Here is a 17,304-nt window from a genome sequence, read left to right on the forward strand (position 1 = left end):
TATATATATATATATATATGTTGTATGTGTACACACGCACATATAATACAAAATTATAAAAAGAAGAAGCAATTTTATTCTATACATCTGTAACTTATAAATATATATGTGTAAAGATACAAGGCAAGGCAGGCCTCTCCCCTCCAATTTCCATATAAATATAAGTATGAACACAAGACACATATACATATGCACCTGTGTTTTAGAAGCAATTAAAGGTCAACTTCTCTGCTTACGCCTTTATTCTTTTCAGAAACAAAGTCCATCTCTCTCTCTCTCTGAACCCAGCAAGAGCAAAAGATCTTATATATATATATATTAAGAGAGAGAAAGGAAAAAAGATGACGATTATTTATATATATATATATATATATATATATATATATATATACTACTTTGGGAAGCTGTGTGTGGTCGTTGAAGCTAGCTTATATGTGTGTGTGTGGATAGTGATGAATTAAAAGAGAAAAAGGTATTGGGGCGTCTCAATCTAAATACAAGGCTAAGACGAATGATAAAATAATTAGCTGAGTAATTTGATTGAGCCGCGTCAATATCTCCTTTTTCTTTACACTTTTCCATCTCCACAATTTTATATAGCTACCTCTCTGCCTCAGCCAAATAATTTCTCCAGGTATGTGCTGATTCTTTTTTTTTTTTTTTGACATTTGGTGATTCTTTATAATATCTTATTACTCTTATATTCTCAAATAATTCTGTTTATATTTTTATGTACATGGTATATTCTTAATTATTTTACTTTTTCCTTATAAATATAATAGGATTATGCGTTTGATTTTCTTTATAATAATGATATAAAAAGTCCCTATATACATCAAAATTGGGATTATATATATACACGCGCATCATATATATAGCTATGATTCATGTATATATTATCACTTATATATATATCATATAACTATGGTTTTAAAAGTCCTTATTGCCTATAATTAAGATCCTGGATTTTCTTGGATGTATACTAAGATGTATATATATGTAGATATCAAATAAATATTATTGGCGGACAGAAACTATATATATATTTGTTAGTTCATTTATTTCGTGGTACAATATTATTCATTAATGTAATATGGGTTTTATGTCACTTATTATATATTTCAAAGATTCCTCTCTGACATTTTAAAAAGAAAAATCCAAGAAATTAATCAATATAGAAACGACATATACATATAGCCATCTCTTTTTTTTTTTTTTTGTAAGCATACAGCCATTTCTTGGATATATATCAGCTTAATTTCATAATATAAATTAGGGTTAATAATAAAGGGGGTCGTATATTGAGAGATAATTAGGACTATATAAACTATACATCCGATGCATGTGTATATCTCTTTATATATAGCTTTAATTATATCTGAATTAACGATATTATTCAAAAGAGTAGGTATAAGACGTTTATCAAGTATAACAGAGCCTAACTAACTGATGAGTTCATGATTAATAAACTACTCATCATAGATCAACAATAAGTTAATTTTAAATTAAGCAGTACTACAAAAAGGAAATTTAGCAACAGTTATGTAGCAACACTACAAACAAAAGTGTTACTAAATATGCTATTTTTTTAATTATAAAGACTTGTTTGAAAAAAGTGTTGCCAAATCTCTATTTAGTTAGATTTTTCATTTATTTATTTATTTTAGTAGTTTATTAAAAATATCAAGTACAACACTTCTAAATAAGCGATGCGATTTCAATTTACACCATTAAAATAGCAACAGTTTTTATAAAAGTGTGTCTAATGATATTTTTAAGTAATTTTTTTTCTAGTAATAATTAATAATAATATATTTTTTAAAAACTAAATTAAGAACACGTACTCAAGTACATATTCTAATAACTGCTCATACTTCTTTCGTGCTAAATTTCCCATTCCTGCGCATAAAGAACTTGGTTTCCTCTGGTTTTCTTTATGCTGCTGGTAAGCTCTTTTGAAAGTTTTCAAAGCTTCATCCTCACTCTCCCATCAGAATTGAAGGTGATCTTCTTTAGAAAGGTTGAAAGGTCACTCCCATTCAACCCTTCTCTGGTTTTTAAACTTTTTCTTATTTTCTCGTATGTCGTATGCTTAGGGTGTTCTACTTTTTAGTTGAAAATTGTAAGTTTAATATTTATAATGATTACTTATAATTTTTACTAACCATGGTTCAAAGAGACAGTGCTTCTATATTTTACGAGGACTATTGAGGAAAGAAGAACAAATTAAATTTAAAGAATGAGAGACAATAGAGCAGAGTAAATTTCAAACCAATTAAACTAAGCAAGGTAAACCCTTAAGAATAAAGCTCTATATATCAACTTTTTCTTGTCGAAGTTATAAATTTAGGACTATTTGAATTTCTTTTTACACAACAACCATTTTGGATTTTAATTATGTTTTAGTTTCTGCATTTATTTTTCTTAATAATTAATTAATTATTTTTCTCCATGATTCATTGATCATTGTATGATTAATTGATTACCTCATTTTTTTTCTTAAAATTGTTCTATTTGATGTATCTATTAGTTGCTTTCAATATATACATATGATTGACTTACCGTGTACTTTTCTTATAAGCAACATTCATTTATTCAATTTTTGAAAGTAAATGCATTTTCCATGGCGGCTTCACTTGACTATTAGTCGTCCATTTTATGCAAAATAATGTGTCTAAATTCTAATAGTGAAATTTATTATAATCTAGTGTTTTGATGGATGACTTGTTTCCTACTTTTTGTTCAATAAAGAAGTCATTCTAGTTCTTTATTTAATATCCATCGAAATGTGCCCTTGGATCATGTTAGATTAGGAATGACTTTTTCTAGCGTATTATGTTCTTAAGTACAATATATTGGCTTACCATTAATGTGGTAACATGTCCACTAGATTTCATACTGTCAAATGGTAAGTAATACATAGTAGCTAAAAGTACTCAAAGAACCGAACTATCAAAAGGCCGAATTAACTATTTCATCCATTAGAGATGGCTTTCTCTAATGAAATCTCAATATTAGTTCATGTAATCATAACAAAAATCAATATCTATCAATAGGTTCAACATTATAATTTAAAACTAAGAAATACACTCATATAATCTATGAAAATAATTTTTTTGTGAGAAGTGTCAATAATATATCAAATGAAATAAAAAAAAATGGCATCTTGACCATTTATGCTTAACAAGCCTACTTGAATATTATTTTCTAGTTGATTTATATTTTCTTCGTACTTTGTTCTTTAATTAATTTAGTCTCATTATCTTTTCTTTTGTTTTCTATGAAAAGAAAATTATATTAAACTGAAAATTTCTAAAAACAGGGCACAAGAAAACAAGTTCAAGAGGATATGATATAATCCACCTCCACAGAGTTCAGAAAAATCAAAGAAAGACACAACAAAGCCCATGCAGCAAGCTTGTGAGCATTTACATTAAGAACTCTATATTATCTTGGTATATATGCTTGTTGAATGTTGTTTCAATATGGTCTTCATCAGTCTAAGTGGTAGCATGGTATTATAATTTATACATTTTTAGAAATTGAAAGATGGACAAGGATAGAATTCTAATTATGAAAGAAACATAGAAGTTGTAATTGAGAGATTGATAATTATAGTAAGGAGCTAAGTTAATTTGCTTCATATAACATTCTAGATTGTGTTATTGATCAGGGAACAAACACTTAAGGGATAGAAGGTGAGGAGCTCTAAACCTGAAATTTTGTTAAGTATTGTGAAATAAATTCATAAAAGAAATAAGCATATACTAGTTGAAGTAAATTTATAAGGTTTAGATAATACTTAAGATTTTTAATTTTCTTAGAGTACTACGTGATTGGCCACTCATTGAAATGACATAAGAACCCCAAGCTTACTAGAACTGTGAATCGAACCTCCTCCTAATATAAGTTTCCTCTGTTTCTAATTTTATTTAAAAAGAAGTATATTTTTGCACCATGTTGAAAAATAGGTGAATTTCTTTCTTTGTGATTATGCAACTTGTTTTAATTTCTCTATTTATTATGTATTTACACATATAGTTCAAGTCTTAGTCGAAGAAATATATTTCTTTCGTCAAAATATATTTAAATAATATACATACTTGTGTGCACTGTCTTTTTGACTTTTTTTGTGTATAATAACTCACCTAGTGTCGATTATCTTATTGAAGAACATTACGATTTGTTGCAATGATCTATTATAAGACGGCATGTCGAGTGATTCTTAGAACGTGCATGTCGAGTGGTCCTTGTAGCATGCATGCTTAGTGACTCTCGTAGCATGCATATTAAGTGGTTCTCGTACGATGCCTGATGAGTGACCCTTGTAGCTTGCATGCCGAGTGGTCCTCATAGCATGTATGTCGAGTGACTCTTGTAGCATACATGCTTGGTAGCATGCATGTCGAGTGGTACTCGTAGCATGCATGTCAAGTGTAGCGTGCATACTGAGTGGCCCTTGTAGCATGCATGTCGAGTGACTCTGCCAACATGCATGTTGAGTCACTCTTGCAGCATTCATGCCGAGTGACTCTTGCAACATACATGCCAAATGACCCTTGTGGCATGCATGTTGAGTGACCCTCATGAGCATGCATATCGAGTGGCTCGTGAGCTATATATATATACATGCCAAGTGTGTATAGTCATACCTAACTTTGGAGGCTAATCTCGCTAATCTTTAGAATAAATCATTAGCTGATCTCGAAAATTGTCTTTGCTAACTTTTGGGGTTAACCTACACACATACATATATCTTACTTTTTTTCAATTCTTCAATCATATATTTTTACTATTATCTTTAAAAAATTATAATTATAATTTTTATTTTTATTTCACATATTTATATATTTAATAAATAATTTTAATTTATTCTCATATATTTATTTATGTTACCAAAAATTTATATTTTTCTTTTCTATAAAAATAGATATAGTTTTTTTATTAATGTAGAAAATTTTTTTTTGTCTCCCACTGTAGATATATATATCTTTTACTGGTTGATCTAAATAATTTATCTCTAATAGTAATATGTATTGTACGTTATAGTCAAACTTATTATGGTAATTGATCCCAATGTTTGTACTGTGGCAAATATTAAAGTAAAATTTCTAGCAATGACAGATTAAAAATGTATGCTATGATGAGATATTTTTATATGTACTAAACATGAAATCAGATTTAATTATACTTGATTCCAGATTTAATATTCTTTTAATGCATGTATATCACTATATAAGTTACTAATAATAAATATATTTTTTTTTTGCAGTGCCAGTGATTCGGATGGACTAATTGCAGTTTGATGAAGAGAGTGGACAACACATTATTTCTATGAATTTTTTGTTTTTATTTCATTTAATTGTCTTGCAAATCAAAGTGATAAATTAGAAATTCACATTGTCGATATACACAATTTGACATATTTACTGTCTTCATTGTAATAGTTTATGTAGAGCTTTGTAATACTTAAATAATTTTGTATTAATTTTAAATTATGTTCTATAACTTTTACATTTAATGCGAAAAAATTTATGCAAATTCTATTTGATGTACGTATTTGATTTTTTATTTATTGTTTTTTTTTTATATATATATATTGGGTGGCAATACTAATACTAATGTATGCTTGGTGAAAAATTTAAATTTAATTATATAATAATTTTTATAATACAACACTTAAAGAAAAAGTGTTGTTGTATGCTATATTCCATATTGCAACGTTTTTTAAAAAAGTGTTAGCTATATATGTTTACAAAAGCATTAAAAACTATCTTAAGACAACACTTATACAAGTGTTGTCTTATGTTCTTATCTTTTGGCAACGGTCTAGGAGGCAACACTTTTAAAAGTGTTGCTATTTAGATTTACATAGTTAAAAAAAAGTGTTGCCAAACATCATTTATTTTTCTAGTAGTGAGTACGTACAGTATATATCTATAAATATATATAGATATAGATACATAGATATATAATTCACTTATTTTCAAAAAAAAAAAAAAGATATATAATTCACTTTCATTAGTCGAGGCTATGCTACTGCTCATGATCTAGCTAATTGAGGTGAGTCGGTACTAAAATTGTTGGGCACGCATATCACATGCTATATAAATATGTCTATACATACATATTTTTGTAATAATTATTATATAATTATAACGACATCACCATATTATATTATATGCATGTAATGTAAGGGTTAATTCATACTCTCAAAAAAAAAATGTAAGGATTATTCATAAGTATATATTAGTTAACTAAATCGCATATTTTTCTGACCTTAGCCTTTATTCATTAATCTACATTTATGGTATTCAGTCGATGATGAATTATAGGACTAACAAGAAAAGTCAAAAGTATTTACATTAAATAAGAAAACGATAGAGTTATAGTGATGAATTGAATGAGGTTATATAATATACAATAATGCATGTAAATTAAATGAAGTGCCTAGCTAAGAAAGAAGAGTAGTTAAGAGAAAGAGGGGGAACCGTACGTATAGCAGTGAAACGTGACTTGGGGTCCTACTATTACTACTACAATTTGCTTTCATGCCGGGGCTGCATTTAATTTTCTTGTATTTTCTCTACACAAACACCCTGTTTTAAGGGTTTATATCCTCACATAATGGTTCTTGTGATGACTCAATTATTTGAGATATATATATATATATATATATATATAGAACACATGATGTCAATGTAAGGTAGTGATATATATTATTTACAAAAATATTTCTTGAACTTGATTTCAGCAAATGTTCTTATATATATATAACTATATAATAATATATAGATATAGAGTAATGTTATAAGACTACACTATTTTTTTACGTACAATAATAAATATAGTTACGCGAAATTGTTGTAAGGTGAGAATACGTAAATATATATACAATATATGTACAATCTATAATGAGAACAGTAATATACATTTGATACCCTTCTACAGTGATCTTGATATTATATACTAATAAAATGAAATCATATATTTTGAAACGTACGTTATATATAATGTCGGTTTAGGGTGAAATCATATATTTTATAACGTTCTTAAGAGTGGATTGTAAAAAGAAAAGTGTGAGTGTGAATATGTAGTGTGGTGAGAATGAGAAGGGTGTATTGGGAATTAAAAGTGTGTGTAATTATGTAATTATAAGTAAAATACATTTTATACCAAACCTGTGGTGGATTTAGCTCACTTATTCCCTTCCACATGCGTCACAACGTAATCTTATGTGGTACAAAGTTAGTTAATTTAGCTAGTGTGGAATTAAGCCTTGGACAGCTCCAACCAACAACTATATAAAGAGCAGCCCTTCCACTTAATTTCATTTCGGTTTTTTGGATTCATTTTGTATAGAATTGAGTTGTAATTCTAGAAAGAAACTTGTGTGATTTGAGGGATGTTAAAGCTACTCTCATGTGTTTGATTGAGAGAGCTCATGTGAGGTTTATTGTAATTTTCTATTTCTCTATTTTGCAATAATATGTACAGTTTGGATTCAATTCCTCTTCCATGTATATGTTGATCGAGATTGAATAAAGGGTTTTTAGTTTTCTCACTCATTTGTTCATTAATGTTTCTAATTTGTTGCTTATTGACTAAGTGTTATTTTCTGGTTTTGGTAAATAATTTTGTCTTTTATTTTTGGTTTGAGCAATCTTGTTACACTGTTAACTACATAACAATGGAGCTTTAAGGGTGAATTCTTCACCACAAATGGTATCAAAGCCAAGGCTCTAAGAAGAGGTTTCAAGATCTGCATTCAAATCTTCAAGATTTACTTTCAAACTTTCAAGAAACTGTTGAACGTGATGGCTGCTACAAGATTCTAGGTGGACAAAATGGCACAAATGATTTCAGTTTATGAAGAATAAAGATGAAAGCATTCCTTGTGTGCATCGGGGAATCCATGAAGCTCTTGATGAAGAGATTGTGAACCTGGTACAAGAAGTGCCATTCTTAGTAAATAAAAAAATTCTTTTCTTTTTACGTAATTTAGTTATATTTGTTATTTTAACTTGGGGAATTTTCAAAAATATAGAAATTAAAGGTATAGTTTATTTTTTTATGACATAAATAAATAATACTATAGGGTTATAGATTTTATTTTTTATTTTTTTTTTACATTTATATGAGTTTTTTTATGCCATATTTTTTTTTAAAAAAAAAAGTAGCTAGAAATCTCATATTTGTGAAACAACAATAAGTTTTACCGAAAAAGTCACAGGCGTCGGAAAAATCACTGAAAAAGTTAGTGTCACCGGAAAAGTCACCGTCGCTGGAAAAGTCATTGGGATAGTCACTAGAATAGTCACTAGAAGTAGATGTCTCAGATATAACTAAAAATATAACTGGTTCTATGAATAAAAATTAATCACTCAAACAAGTTATAATTGAAATATAACCGGTTCTGTAACATAATAAATAAAAATAAATAACATAAAATAACTCAAATTAGTTATAATTAAAATAGAATCGGTTCTATAACAATATTATAATGAATAAAAATCAATAACACAAAATAACTTAAAACCGGTTATAACTAAAATAGAACCGGTTATATAACATAATGAATACAAATAAGTAACACACAATAATTCAAACCGATTACAATTAAAAAAATAAAGGATAAATCAGTTCCTAAAACACTGAAACATAAATTAAAAATAAAACTAGTTCTACTATAAAAAAAAACCTCATAGCACATAATACCTCATAAAATCGGTTATATTTATCAACTAGTTAAAAATTTAAGACAAAAAAATTAGTTTCGTAAAGCAACTAAGATAAAAACTCACACACTAAAATCAGTTAAATAAAATAGCTCAAACAAAAATATCCATTCAACATGCTCTAACCCACCAAATAATTACACACATACCATATCTACCTCAAAAATACACATTCATTATGCTATATAACCGGTTCTATTTTAGTTATAATAGGTTTGAGTTATTTCGTGTTGTTTATTTTTATTCATTATAACATTGTTATAGAACCGGTTCTAATTTAATTATAATTAGTTTGAGTTATTTTATTTTATTTGTTTTTATTCATTATGTTAAAGAACCGGTTATATTTCAATTATAACCGGCATTCATTATTATTGTGTTATTTATTTTCATTCATTATTATTGTGTTATCTACTTCTAGTGACTTTTTCAGTAATTTTTTCCGGCGACAGTGACTTTTTTGGTGTTGGTGATTTTTTCGGCGACTTTTCTGGCGCCGACGAATTTTTTGAAAAAACTTATTATTGTTTACAAATATGAGATATCTATCTTTTTTCACAAAAATATGGCATAAAAAAATCTATATACTTATCATTATTTATTTATGCCATAAAAAAGTAAACTTTTGTAATTTTATTATATATGGTGTAATTTGTACTTTTAATTTTAACTTTTAAGGGTACTATATAAAATATGTATATTTATTTTATTAAGTATAAAGAGAAGACGTAAACTATACACTTACATTAATTGTCAACGTGTTTTAGTGTGAAAGTAATTTATCTTTCTTTGAGAGTAATTAAGAGAAACTAGTGGAATAAAATTAAACACGTTTGCTTAATTCGCCTCTACATACTAATAGCCTGCTTCCAAATTATTTGTGGTTCATTAATAATCCTTCAGTCATGATTATGTCAAAGAATCATCATCATTGTCGTCAATTTTGATGATCAGTATGGCAACTTAATTCTAATTTTTAAATTTTAGGTCAATTAATAAGGAGTTGAGGTAGGTTGAGTTGGGTTTGGTTTGGTTTGCAAAATTCATAGGAGAGGGATTGTTTTGACAAGTGAAAGGCATGTATAAAATATTTGAATAATGTGATTAAAAATCACCACTATTTTTCTGCCACTTTTTGTCTTGACTTTAAACACAATCAAAATCAAGAGACCCACTAAGAGGATACGATTGGATTTGGGAAAAATAATGCCATCTTTGATTTTTTTTCTTTTATTAACTACTATCTTTCACTTTACTCATTTACTCTTCTTTGCCGTTTTCTTTTTTTCCTAATGATAATCTTGGCAAAATTAGTCAGATTTTTCGGTATTAATACCAATTGTTGAGATAAAAAATAAAATAAAAATATAAAAGGGAGAGAGATTGAAGTGAAAATTTTTTAGTCTTGAGAGATAGTTGATTTTGTAGCTGCACTTAAATATTTATTATAGATAAAACTATCTTAAATAAATAGTGTAAATTTTGTGTTAAATTTAATTCAAAAAAATAAACTATTATTATATTTGTCTTAAAATTTAATAATTATTCTTCAATATAATATAATGTTATGGAGAGTTTTGAGTGATTTCTTTTTCTAAAAATATTAATGAAATATTATTAAAGACAACTATTTATATTAGAGAACCAAAATATTCTAATAAGGGCAAATCTCCCCCCACCGGAATCTTGCATTCTCTAAAGAGAGTGCTAACTTAGCTAACTTATGGGTTAAAACATTTATAGCTTTACAATGTCTTATACTAACTACAGTCACACTTTGACCAATGAAAAAAAATATCAAGCATAACATAATCTTACTTATATAGGAGAGGAGTCTGTTAATTAAAGCAATACAAACACGACTACAATCAAACTCTTACTCCACTTCCCTGAGAGCATAGTAGATGGCAATGAAAGAATGCATACATCTTTACAACATGAGGAGCAAAGAAAGAGTGAGACGACCCAACAAAGGATGCTAGGCACACCCTTATATGATCACGAATTACAACATATTGGTGAAAACTCGTCAACTTATAACTAAGGTCTATTAACCGAAGTTTTGAAACAAGACCTAAGAATAAAGATCAAATTTGTAAAACTCAAAGGAAAGTTCAGAGCATTAATGGTGAAAATGTGTATTGCATTACTTAATAGAATTTCTTAACAATGATTTTTCAACCCCTTTTCTTGTTTGGGATACAAATGTGGTCTCAAGGCTACAAGATAGTACTATGGTGTGTTGCAGGTAGGGGTGTGCATAAATCGATCCAATCCAATGAGAACCGACCGATCTAATTACAACCGACCGCCAAACATTGGATATCCAATTGTGATCGGATCAGATTGGATGTTATTTTTAAATATCCAATTGGATCGGATCAGATGGTGGATGGGGTGTCCAAAAATCCAATACATCCAACATCCAATTAAATTAATTAGTATTTTTATTTAATTTGAATGAGTTATTAGATTTTATATGGTTATACGTAAAATCTATATCTATTTATAAAAATTAACATTAAAATTTTACTTTTTTTTCTTGGATTGGATAGATCCAGTCCAATCTAGCTAATACATACTGGATTTAAAATTTTGGATGGATACGATCCGATCCAAAAAATACTATGTTTAAAATATTATATAAATCTAAATTAAACTAATAAATATTTATAAAATGCATCCAATGGATAGAATCGATCCAATCCAACATCCAATGGATGTTGGGTCGATTGGATGACTGAAATTGATTGGATCAGATCAGATGGTAAAATCTAACATCCAATATATAATTAGATCGGATCTGGATAGGCCTAAAAACATTGGATGTGGTCCAATGAACACCCCTAGTTGCAGGTGGTATGTACGTAGGAGATGATGGGGTGGGAGAAGTGTTGGTCGGGTGTTAAATCGTACTAACACATGTAAGAGTGGCGTCTCCATTAGTTGTAACCGCAGTGCTGCTGAAAAGTAATTTTGCAGGATCTTTTATTTTTAATGTAAAAAGACATTTAACATAAATAACTATTTCCTACAACTTGCATTTTAATGAACATAGAAGATAATTGAGTTTGAGATTTCTTACAAAGGTTGTTACAACATAAATTTGACTCCTTTTATTCAGTACTCTAACCTTTGATTCTTGTCTGTCGCTTAGTATAAACAAGTACTGAACCTGAATCTTCAAAACTTGAAATGAACAGTTGCTTCACGGTCTTACATTGTGCTCAAGATACCAAATAGAATAGTGTGGGTTATTTCCTCAATATGTGAGCACGAAAATAAGAGAAGAAGAAGGAGAATGATGGGCGACTAGGGCTATAAATTTTGAGAGCTTTTGAAAAGCTTAAGTGTTGTGAACCACTTGAATTTCTTTTATGGATTAAAGTAGATATTTAATTTCATCTTCTTCTATTATTTCAATTCCATGCAATATGATTTAATTGTGCAATTATTGATTAATCATCGTTAATTGTTATTTATGAATTCGAATCAAAATTTTAAAAAGTAAGATTTGAATATGCTTTGATTGTTATGGATGGAAATTGATTTAGAACGAAAGTATCTAGATTATTTGTATGATTTTTATGAGTTAGTTTATTTAATGCTTTCTTTGTGATTAAACTTTGCCATAGGAATATAGGAAGTTGTCACATAGATTGAGTTTGTAAGTCTTAACTAGATTATGAACTACTTAATTCAATTTGTCAATATTTAGTAGGAAGAAGATAAATTGGGTAGTTCTTTAAGAAGTAAAAGAAAGGCTAGTTAGAGATCATAATAATCAATATTTTTCTCATTGATATTTCTCTTAATTTTAATTGATTGTTTTGTTTTACCCACATATCTCCAATATTTTTATTTAATCATATAGAAACAAAAATTAATTATTTAGTAATTGATAATCGGTCCTTGTGGGAGGACACTTGATATTTCAAGATTATTACAAATTGCGACTATGTGCACTTGCATAGTAATAAATTTCGCAATAGGATTGACGCTGAAAAATGGCCAACACTAGCTCGCTAGATTGGCGAGATGAATAATGAATTAAGTAAATATTAAAGAGAGACAAACAAAATTTATAGTAGTTCACTCTCTATGTTGAAATGTAATGGAGCTACATCTACTTTGATTTTTTATTTCTCACAAGAATTACAAGAGAATTAACTAAGGAAATAGCTCAAGTTTCTAGAGAGAGAAAGTGGAGAAAGATGCTCTAACCATATGGAGACTTTTTTGAATGTAAGAAATAAATTAGTGGAGCTCTCTTTTTATATATATAAAGAATGAGGTCCGTTAAAAATAATAATAATAAAATAATACAAAAAATATGAAAAAATCTTTTTGTACTTATCTTGGTTATTGGTGATGATTTATTGTCTAAAATTAACTCTTGATAAAAATCGAAAATTCTCGTCTGTTGGATTATTTTCGAGTGATCAGTTGAAAAATATGCACTTGTCTTTGGTATGAATTTTGGACTTAAATTCTTAGAATGACGATATAGGTGTGAGACATGACTTGAAAGAGCTTTAAAGCGCAAGGTGAATTGCGTCAATCAGATCAATATTGAGGGAGTTATGGTCGTTTTACTGAAGGTTGTTCAGGACTCAGTGCTCATGTTGATACTAGGTTGACATTGTGATGTCAACTTAGACGCTGGGTAAGTGAAAAATGTCTCAGACTTGTATATTTGATGCCTAAGTGATATGTTGACATCACTTAGTCAATTTCTTAGTTTTGATGAAGTTATTCACCAATTCTCGAAGATGTCTTTTTTTGTAAAATTTGGTAGACTCAAAACTCCCAAAATTCACCGGTATTCCATCTTGTTGAAAAGGTAAAATATAAATAATAATTATTTATATTATTAAATAGATAAAAATTAGTATTTAAATAATTAGTTTAGATTAGTACAAAATGTAGAAAATGGTATAATTGCTTCATTAAATGAAATAAAATGATAAAAATCAAAGTCCATGGGCCATAATGTAATTTCGGCTAGGGCTTTAATTTTTTGGTCCATTATCTTTTTCCTAACCCATCTAATCTAAACCTAACCCTAAGAGCCTATATAAGAAACAAGATAAAGCTTTTATTGACAAATTCATTAACCCGAACATCATTTTCCACATCAAAAAGAAAACCCTAAGTGACTCAAAGTTTTTTTTTTTTCATTTTGAATTTTTGAATACCACTCTCAAACACTCTATCACAAATCAGCCCAATAATGTATTGAGTACTAGCTCATTCTATTCAAGGTGGTACTCGAATCTCTGTGGAAGGTTGTGTAGTATTGTTACAGTTTGAGTTAAGGAAAGCGATCCAAGTTCATCACTTGGCACTAGCCCGCTTCAGAAAGGGAATCGAGGGTTAAAGTGATTGAACAAAATGAGTCAATATTTTTAGCTGTAACCAATGTAAGGATTCTTAATCATTTACATGTTATTTATCGTTTTATGAATTTCATATTTTAGGATGCTAGATTATTATGTGATAATTAAATATACATGTTAGTAAATTGAGATCTTGGTAAAAAAAGTTCCAACACATTTGCCTTTTGTTCACTGAGGGTGACCTCAATTTAGAAAAAATGAGGATATAAACATGACCTTGATCTATAAGTTGCGCTAGAAGTTGGCTAGAGAGGTAGACAATTTGTGGTGCGTGTCTTCCTAACTATGTATGGAGGTGGAATTAAATCTTTTTGGTCTATGAAATCACCTAGTAATGCTTCTTTATTTGGAGCTAGAGAAATTTTATCCTCTAGAATTTCATTAGAAGTGAAGCTTTCTATCTTATTTATAAATGTAGGGTGGACATTTGGAAATCTCCTTTGATTTCTTAGCTTAGCTAGGATCAATATAGGGCTTCCTTCAATAATTGATAATGAGAAATTATTTCCATGTTTCCTCATTATTGAGGGGAGAATGGAGAGTGAAACATGGATAAAATTAAATTCTGGTTTTTCTAAAGTGTTTCTAGCTTGATTGGTATGATTAAGATGTTGGGTTTTATACCCTAAATAAAACTCATTTCATATAATCAGATTTACTTATTAATAAAGATCAGAAATAACATTTTATGTTGCATGGTTCACATGATTTATTTCATGATTATATGTATATAGTGTATGAATTCTTTTTAAGTCCAGAACATATGAGTTTGTTAAAGATTATAGTGTTGTCAGCACAGTGGAATATAATCTTTATTATATGTTCAAAAGTTTATTTCCTGATTTGTCAGAACACTGGATTTAGACTGACATGGTATAATCAGCGATAGGTATTCTTACACCTTGGAAAAGTGTTATGTCCTTTCCAGGATATTGGCAAAGTTTACCAGTATCGGATGTATGAAGTATTGAACTTTGATTAGATATATTAAAATTTACCGTAATATCTATTCAATTCAATATCACCTGTTGATCCTAGATCAAATGATCTTAATCCTGATATGGTTAGGTTCAATCTCAAAAGTGTTACTCGTGTTCTTTGATTTGTTAGTTAAGCCTACTTTTGACAGTCAGGGTCATACGAACATTTTGGGAACACGGTAATGCAATTGAGTGGGAGCGCTAACATAAATATGGAATCTATAGCTTCTATCTGGCAAATAGAAGTAAAGGATGATTTCCTTCGAGCTTAACCAAACGAAGATAAATGGTGGAGATCTCATTTCACTTAGGTGAAATTTCATTTATACAGGGTTAAGTGTTTTAAGAATAAAATACATTGAAGGTGTAGTGGTAACAGTAGTGCCTTTTCAATGTAAATCATCTATATAGAGGATCATTGATCACATTAGGGTTATAACAATGGATAACTAATGACGTGTCTATATCGTGGAACATATAGAGCATTCTATATGACTGAGAGTGCAATTTCAAGTTCTAAGTGTGGATTCAATGAGGAATTAATAAGTTAGGGAATTTACTTGGTAAATTCGGTTCGACTTATTGGAAGCTCAGTTATATAGACCCATGGTCCCCATACTAGTTGAGACCATACTGCTTGTAAGACTCAGTTAATTGCTTTTAATTAATCAATTATAATTCTAAAAGTTAGACTATGTCTACTTTATGAATTCTCACAGTTTAAGGATGAAATAGTAAAGAAAAGGGTTTCTAGGTTTAATTATTAATTGATAGACATTGCATGTCTAATTAATAATTATTTTAAATGACAATATTATTTAATAATCTATTTTAGTTATTAAATAATTAGTTTTGGCATTTAAATAATTAAAATTGGAAAAATGGCATTTTTGGAGAAATAGAAATAAAATTGAGGAAACTGCAAAATCCAAGAGAGGCCCATTTCCCTCTATGGCCGGCCACTCCCTTTGCTTGTTTCCCAATTATTATTTTTAATTTTAATTGCCATGTAATTGCTAATCAAAGCCTAGCAATAATAGGAAAGTGGTGGATCACACTAAATAAGGCAGTTAATCAATTACACAGTAAAAGAGGAAACTGTTTATTTGGAAAGTTGTGCTCTCCCTTTTCCCTATATAAAGCAACCCTTGTTCTCTTCTCTTGCATGTCTTTGTATGCACTATAAGCCACGAAATTCAAGAGAGAAAAAGAGAGAAAATTTCGAAATCCTTGTGAGATGAGTAGTGCCCACACACATCAAGTGGTACCTCAATCATAGTATGTAAGACCATGGAATTTCTGCATCAAAGAAGGAGAAAAGAAGATCCAGGTTGAGATCTTGGTGATGCTCTGCTACAGAAAGGAATCAAGGGCTAGAGATCTGAACGGAAGGAGTCATATTATTCCGCTGCACCCACTGTAAGGTTTTCTAACTTTATATGTGTTTATTTTCATTGTTTTAGAATTCATATTAGGTTGTTAATCCAACATACATGATAGTAAATAGATCCTGGTAAAATAATTTCCAACATAAGAGCCTTCAAAATGGTCATGATGGTGAACTTGTATGGAAGCCTTTCGAAGATGATAAGTTCTATACTAAATCTTCTTTTCTCTCAATCATTAAGAACAAAACAAGTCTATGAGAGGAGATTTTAAAAGATTTGTGGAAGCTTAAAGTCCATGAGATAGGTTGAAGCTATTCCTCTGGAAACTTGGGAGGCATATTCTTCCTTTTACTATACGTTTAGGGAGAATTTTCAGTAATGTGGAAAAGTGTTCTATTTATGATTTTCTAGATGATTCTTTCTTACATCTCTTTTTTCATCGCCCTTTAGCTAAGAGCCTTTGGTTTGCCCATCCTTGGTCAATTAAGAGCGATTCTTTGGTGTTCTCTAACCCTCTAAATTTGTTGAAATGGTTGTTGAAGCCCAACTTTCTTGGTTTTCCTCATTGGGACACCTGAACTTCATTCACTAACTTTGTTGTGTGTCTTTGTGTAGACACAAAAAATTAGTCAACACCGTCTCGCTAGATTGGTGATAAAAGTAATAGATGAAAGAAATTAAATAAGATAGACACCACTATTTTTAGTAGTTCACTCTCCACGTCGCGATGATAATGGAACTAGAAAGACTCTCCAAATTTATGGAGACGTAGTAGAATGTGAAAAATGAGCTAGTGGAA

At 29.2% G+C, this 17,304-nt stretch overlaps 1 long non-coding RNA gene across 1 annotated transcript; it reads left to right on the plus strand.

The window, feature by feature from the left end:
- Positions 1–365: 365 nt before the first annotated feature.
- LOC133030318 (uncharacterized) lies at positions 366–5,558 on the plus strand. The gene is made up of 3 exons (XR_009684170.1): positions 366–2,289; positions 3,323–3,420; positions 5,273–5,558. It is a non-coding gene; the product is annotated as an uncharacterized LOC133030318 (long non-coding RNA).
- Positions 5,559–17,304: the final 11,746 nt, after the last annotated feature.

Source organism: Cannabis sativa, chromosome 8 (genome assembly GCF_029168945.1).
Source record: "Cannabis sativa cultivar Pink pepper isolate KNU-18-1 chromosome 8, ASM2916894v1, whole genome shotgun sequence".
Lineage (NCBI taxonomy): Eukaryota > Viridiplantae > Streptophyta > Magnoliopsida > Rosales > Cannabaceae > Cannabis > Cannabis sativa.